The following is a 7,536-nucleotide window of genomic DNA, read 5'->3' on the forward strand; positions in this document are numbered from 1 at the left end:
GAGCCCAACAAGGACTCACAACTTAACTTCCCAACAAATCCTCAGGGTTACGTTGCGTCGTTTTTGAGTACAATCGAATGTTCAATCAGGTTTTAAATATAAATGAATCTATTTAGGAAAGGAAGTTCAGGAACTAAAGGACAGCTGCTAAAGAAAAGAAAATTCATTCTTCAGATAACCAACAGGGCAGTTAAAAGATATACACGATTTACATGACTGATAATCTGAAAGTTGAGCGAAGGACAGATCAACTGTCGGCATTTGAATATTTTTGATTCTATAAACCTTATCGTCTCCTTTAAAAAAGTGTGTAAGGATATATGAATTCATGCAGCGAGAATAATTCCCGGAATTTACAGTCTTTATTTTTTGTTTTATATGAGCTACAAGAGTTCAAAATTAATTTTAATTTCTTAATGTCCCAGGCAATGTCGGGCAAACCTACTCTGGTTAACAATTAATAATGGGTTACAGTGTACTTGTATTAAACGGATTGAATATCCACGTATAGGGCGCATCATTTTTTTACATTTTCAGATAAATTCCTCCTTATTTTATTCTCTTTTATTGCTCCATAGGTCAGCTTTAGAAAAAAAACTTTAGTGATATTTTTTATAGGTTAGAGTAATGTCTATGATCATTCATTACTTTAAAATAAGGATTAATGCTGTATACTAATCTTTTTTTTTTTTTTTATGTTCATATAATTGGTTTGATGGATTTGTACTGATTAATTAAGTATAAGTAAACATTATGGTATTACATTTACTCCATCTAACCTATCAATCTTTTGGTGATACATAAAGTATATTTATTTCCCCTGGGCGCGAACCTACACACATTGAGTTTGGGGAGAATAACTTCTCTCGAACGTGTTGTCCATGAACTACAGAGATTCCATTATTTTGATCTTAACTAACGAAGTTAAGAACTTTTGTCTCCTTTCAAAATTTGAATTAGATGTGGTACCTAAAGATGACATCGTAGGAAAATGAACCATTCCATAGGTTATTCCATAACCAAATCCCAACTTTTTGGAATTAGCCGTAATCGAAATTCGAAAAAAAAGTTTGCAAAAAAGCCGGCCTAATGTACAGAGAGTCATCATAAGCTATATAAATTCATATATATATATATGTATAATGTTCATGTGCTGAGTGGAGTTATTTATTAAAGGGATTTTGCACAAATATCATTGAACTCAACTTCCTTTTCTTTTTTATTATTATTATTATTTATTTATTTTGCAAGTAATCAATTTATATCTAGTGATTTATTATTCGATATTTTTGAGCATGAATACAAATTGTCATGTCTCAAAGACTTTTTACCGGAGTAACAAATACATATCATGGCCCACCTTATGTACATATATAAAATGTCTCAAAAAAGTAATTCAGACAGAGGATTCTAAAATTAGAATCCAATCAACAAAATGAAATTGCTCACAGATTACAAACTGTAGATTTATTTCTATGAAATATGTATTACTTATTACAATTTGTCAAATAATCCACTTAATTATATTTAATTCCAAAACATTTTCACGTACCCTTACATTGCTTATTTATTAAATATTCTGTAAGAAAATTAAAAGTTAAAAGGAAAAATCACATCAAAATAGATCTTTTTTTTTTGCCATCTTTAGAATCTGTTAAATAAGGTTAATTCTTTAGTTCTACCTATATTATAAAGTAATTGAAAAAAACATGAGGTTCCACTTAATTGAATTGGATTTTGTATGATTAGACATATTTTGTAGGAACTGTATTCATTTACATAGTTACTTCATTTTGAAATATGGTTCTGAATCGAAATAATACTCAAAATCTTTTTAAACGTTTAGGGTTTAAAGGTCAAAACTACTGCGATTCAAAATTTTAATAGTCTTTTTCGTATTTTATTGCTTAAATAACAATATTATACGAGGATGGTCTGAAAATTTTCAAGCCCTACATGGATTCAAGAAATTTTTACACACTTCCTTGTAACCTGTCCAAATAGTACTCGGCGTTTTTTATTTTTCTCTGCAAGGTAATTGTTCACAAGACACTTTTTGCTTTTGGCCCAATTACTTCAAGTTGGATTGAGGTAGATGCGCCAAATTTTAAGACAAATAGCTTTTAAATGTCCACTATTTTTCTAATCTATTATAAGGTGAGACTTTCAAAAATAAATATTCAATACTCGTTTTTCCCCATTTTCTCAAAAACCCTCACATCTACTCACTCAAACGACTGTTACATAACAACTGTGGCTCCAAAAAGCCTGAAACATTGGTGAGGGACTGTCAACAGATGCTAGATAGATGTGACCAGCTTATAGTTCAGACCGCCCTCGAATATTCATTGGTGATTGGATAAGTAGATTTCAAGGCTTCAGAAGTAAATTTTAGATACTATGGAGTGAAAGTTTAAGTTTATTGTTGTCCTATAACTGTCAAATATATCATTCAATAGACTTGCCTGCCTTATTTCTGAACAACTTGACGATGTGTACTTGCAAATACCCACATGACCTCTGGAAGCTACCATCATGCAGTGCTTGTAGAACCTGAAATTTGTTTTGGCCTCACTTTTGACCATGGCCTACATTACTAAGTCAAGGGTCAAGATCAGGTGAGGAAAGAAACAAGAAGGTATTGTCTGATAAGGCTCAAAATTGTCTTTCGAGCATTCTTGTGCTTTATTTTTTATACAAAATAAATTGAAAAATGTATTACTATTTAACAAACTGTAGGTAGCAAAAAGAGTTTTGATGAGGTTGAGTGTGATATATTGAAAAAAAGCTAATTTTACATTAGTACCAACGAGTAAATTGAAATAAGAAAAACGAAAAAATGCCTTAAAGCTAACAAATTAATCAAATATACGAAACTTAAATTAAAAATGACAAAACTTACATTCTAATGACGACCATTTTTACAAGAACAAAAATTTGCAAAAACTCTGAAGGATGTTGCAGGACCATACAAAAAATGTATGCCTCAGAAATCTATTTTGAACAGATTTGAAGCAATTTTATAAAATTTGGGGTACTGAAAATCCCAGATCAATAACGAAGGGTCAAAGTAAATAGGATTGTACTTCAGGACCACCCTGTATGTATATATTTAAAAGGTATGTTCTTTTAATGAATGTACATATGTACAAATGTTGTTCTTAATTATCACGTCTAGACGTTTAAAGAAATGTCTTAGAAAAGGATTGGAATGATAAATGACTACATCAAGGGATCTATATTATATCCATATTCTACAAAATACTTCCTTGTCCTTTCATGTCCCTTTTTCATGCCAGGGTTATTTTATATATTACTTTGTTTAGACACATTCTATCTTTCTTGATTTGATTGTACTTTGATTGCCTACTTGTAACATAGGTATGCATCAAACAATCAATAGAATATAACAAGAAGATTTAAAACTCTGCAAATCATCATCACGAATGTAAATTAATAAATAAAAACAGAGATTGATAATTTTAAATAATTACAAATAAAAGATCAACTCAAAAAAGACACGCAAAAGCTGTGCAGAAATAAGGAGAGGAGAAGGGGTCTCCACGAAGAATAGACACGTTGGATTTCCAACTTTTTTTCTTCAAATTTCGATCACAGGTAGAGCGGAAAAGTTGCCCTGGGGTATGAATATTACCAAAGGTAAATTGCATTGTTCTGCGAGCTCATCTTTAGATCGCACATCTCGTTCAAATTACGAAAAAAACGAAAAATTATTTTCTTAGTGAATATAGATACTTAGAATGCATTTTTAGTTACTTTGCTTAAAGTAGTTTTGATAGACATTTTCCTAGTCTATAAAAAGTTTGAAAAAGTTTTTTTCCTAAAATTGTCTTATTGAGCAAATAAAAAGAAAAAAGTTAGGGAAATTTGATGATCCGCGTATAGCGCGCATTCTTTTTTTCATTTTCAGAAAGGAAAGATCTTAATTTTCTTATGTGATCCTCTCTTTTTTCCTCATATGGCTGCCTTAGAAAAAAACTTTATTAATTTTTTTATAGGTTAGAATAATGTCTATCATCATTAATAACTCTAATCTAAGGATTAATGCTGTATATTGTAATCTATATTGAGGAAGTAAATAACTTTTGTCTCCTTTGAAACTTTGGACTAGATGGTCCACCTAAAGAAGATTTTGTAGGTAAATGAAATTTTGCATAGGTTATTTCCTTACCAAGTTCCATCTTTTCGGAACTAATAATAGTAATTCGAAAAAAGTTGAAATACAAACCGCCCTAATGTAGTAGTTAAATAGATATTCGAGTTGTTGTTTTTTTTTTCAAGCAAAGTTCAAAACAATAAGCAATTTTTGACATTCATTTCGTGGTATATTTAATGGTACTTTAGCAATAATATCAATTTTACTGGTGGTAACTTTTTGAACCAGCTTGTCTCATGGATGGCACAGTACTGATTTATAAATAAATAATAGACTTAATCGATATAATTCAAACAAATTGAAAGGGGCATCATCGTTGTTTACTGGTATTAGTTAGTCAACAAAGCAACAGAGAGTGGAACTATCTTGCAGAAAAATAATACGACCTCCTGAATAATAATATTATTTGTTAAAATTATGGGTATATAACTTAGATAGAGTTCCGTAAAAAATTTATCAACCACTTTTTATTTTTTAACTTTTGTTACTTTGTTCAAGCTCTATCATATAATGATCTATATATACTTATGATATACCTCTATTGTAGATTTTATTTCGAATTATTTTATTAATATATACTAAGACAAACTCGCTAATCTTCTCCGTAATTCCCTTTTTTAATTCGTATTTAATACATGTACGTTCTCCCTTTTCGTTTTATGGACTTTTAATTTATTTAGTGCATTTTCGAATCTAGCTTTTAAAAACTTTGAGGCATGGGGGAATCGAACTTGCTTTATGAAAAAAAAAGTTCAACTTATTAGCGAAAAAACAAGCTTGCCTTCCGGACCCCAGGAATTTGATCTGATCAGAATGAAGCATAGCTCTAAGTACGTAACCCAGAATTCTGAACAACTTTTATTTAATGTCTAAAGTTTGTACAGGTAGTTGCATAAATACGCGGACTAATTTTTAAACGCTTATATCTCGGGGTTCCGTGACCTGAAATAAAAAATTCCAGGACAAGTAACTCGGTAAATCTTATGGCTTTGTTTTTTTTTCTTACTCGCATCAAACAAAGTCGTTTACGATGAATGACGAGGCCAAACGTCATATGGTTGCCACTCTCCTCCGCGCCGGTAGGTCTGTCAAGGAGATAATCAAGGACACTGGACTGTCCAGGATTACTGTGTTCAAGGTCTAGAAGCTTGTCAAGGAGGGAAAAGATCTGAAAGACCTGCCCACACCTCTGGAATTACTCAGGATTGGCTCACTGCCAACATGCCATTTTGGAACAAAAACATTTGGCCCCCTCAATCACCTGATTTGAATCCCCTTGACTACAGTGTGGGGTGGCAAATTGAAAAGAAGGCCTGTACTACCCACCACCCGAATTTGGACTCATTGAAGGCCAGCGTCAATGAGCAATGGACAGCCATGGAAGACCATTACATCATCAATATGTGCAAGGCCTTCCGCGGGCGCTTGGAGGGTGTCATAGCAGCTGATGGCAATTATATTCAGTAATTATATTAAATTTTATAACAGAATAAATTCTCTATTATATAATTCTCAAAAAAAATATGTCATACGAATTCTATTACACATTTAATTATTTGCCACAAATAGTCCGCATATTTATATATTATTTTAAATAATTTATGATGAGTAGAAATGTTTTTATTCTCCAAACCATGCTATAAATAAGGTAAAATAATTTCCCTGAGTTTTAGTATTAAAAATATCCATGTACAACACGGATTTTTCTTCCTCCCGAAAGCCGCGATAAGCGGGGCTTCCTGTAGTTTGAGAATCAATAACACAAATAATTAATTATAATTTACGTGTAATTAAGTATTAATCTCTTTTTTGTTGTATTATTTGATACATTTACTAATAAAAAACAGTTCCAAACAATCGAAAATGCAAGGAATTGATAATAAATATCGTCTATTTAACAAAAAATGGAAAAATATATATTAAATAGAATAAAGCTATATGTTTGATTTGGCACTTTGTTCATTTACCACTTTTGAATGCACAGACTGCCATCAAACAAAAATTGCCAGGTAATTTCAGTTCTTGGATTGACTTATTTGGCTAGCTACCAGACGATTTCGGACCTTTTTTTCTGTTTCTTTTTTGGTGAAAGGTCGTGTGATACAAAAAGGTAACCACATAATATACGCATGCCTGCAATATTTCTTATACAAAAAATATTTATATGATTTACATTAAAGAGTACTATAAATAGTACACTCTGTATATTCGTTCGATTCTATATATACACACCTGCAATATTTTATTAATACGACTACATTATTAATTCTTAGATCATAATATGTTTATGATATACATCAGAGAGCACTATATACGGTGCACACGTTCGATTCTATATACATACGCCTGCAATATTGAGTTATTTTCTTATATTCATCCACACAAACTTTGCTTTATTAATATAGATAATATCTAATTAGTGTTGTTTGGTATATCGGGCACCTGGCGTTTTAAAATATTTCTACGATACGTAAAGTCAATGGGAGGTACCGGATTACTTCTTCAGCTCCAAAAATTCCATGTTACAAATTTTGATTGAGGAATTTGCATTGCAAGAGAGATATAGTTGGCGAAAGCTGCCATCTCAACTCGTCTTCCTGAATAGGCTGATAGGTTATTAGTCTGCTGCCAATGAGGGCTTTACAATTAGGAATAGTAAGGTCATGGGCCCTTGTTACCGCAGAAGTTCCATTATTCTTCTTTGAAATTCCAAAAAGAACAAGACTTTTAACATATTTTTCTTCCCCATTCGTCAACACTTTTAGTTTTATGGATACAAAATATTTAAGGATATAGATGACAGGGCAGTCAAAAAACGTAAGATGTGTGTTATTATAGACTTTTCAATATTTACATATTTACTAACATATATAAATCTGTGGATATATATAACTGCACGGTAAACTTTTTATAATCATTTATCCACCTCAGAGAATACACTATTCTTTTTTTCCAACTCATAGGGAGGCCCAAACGCTTACTATACAGCTCCCAAAGCCTATTCACAGCTGCTTCAAAGTTTAGGCGAGCATCTTAACGAGCCACGGGCATTGTATTAAATAATATTTTGACGAATTAAAAAGTAGAAATCTTATTCTACCATCGTTTAATTTCGGACTTTTTCCTTTCTTATTGTGTTAGAAAGGTTGAGACATATCATGAATATCACATTCTTTTTTTTTTTTTTTTTTTGCTTATTTGATTTGTTCTATGATCGAATTCAGAAGTCAGAAAAAGTCAAAAAATAATTTTTTTAAAAGTAATATGGGCTCTCGTGCCCAGCTACCAACTGTCCACCAGCTCGTATCTCAAGATATTACTATACTTGAAACAAAGTGGATAGTAGACTGAGCATTTGG

This window comes from Lepeophtheirus salmonis, chromosome 6 (assembly GCF_016086655.4).
Source record: "Lepeophtheirus salmonis chromosome 6, UVic_Lsal_1.4, whole genome shotgun sequence".
In the NCBI taxonomy this organism is placed as follows: Eukaryota; Metazoa; Arthropoda; class Copepoda; order Siphonostomatoida; family Caligidae; genus Lepeophtheirus; species Lepeophtheirus salmonis.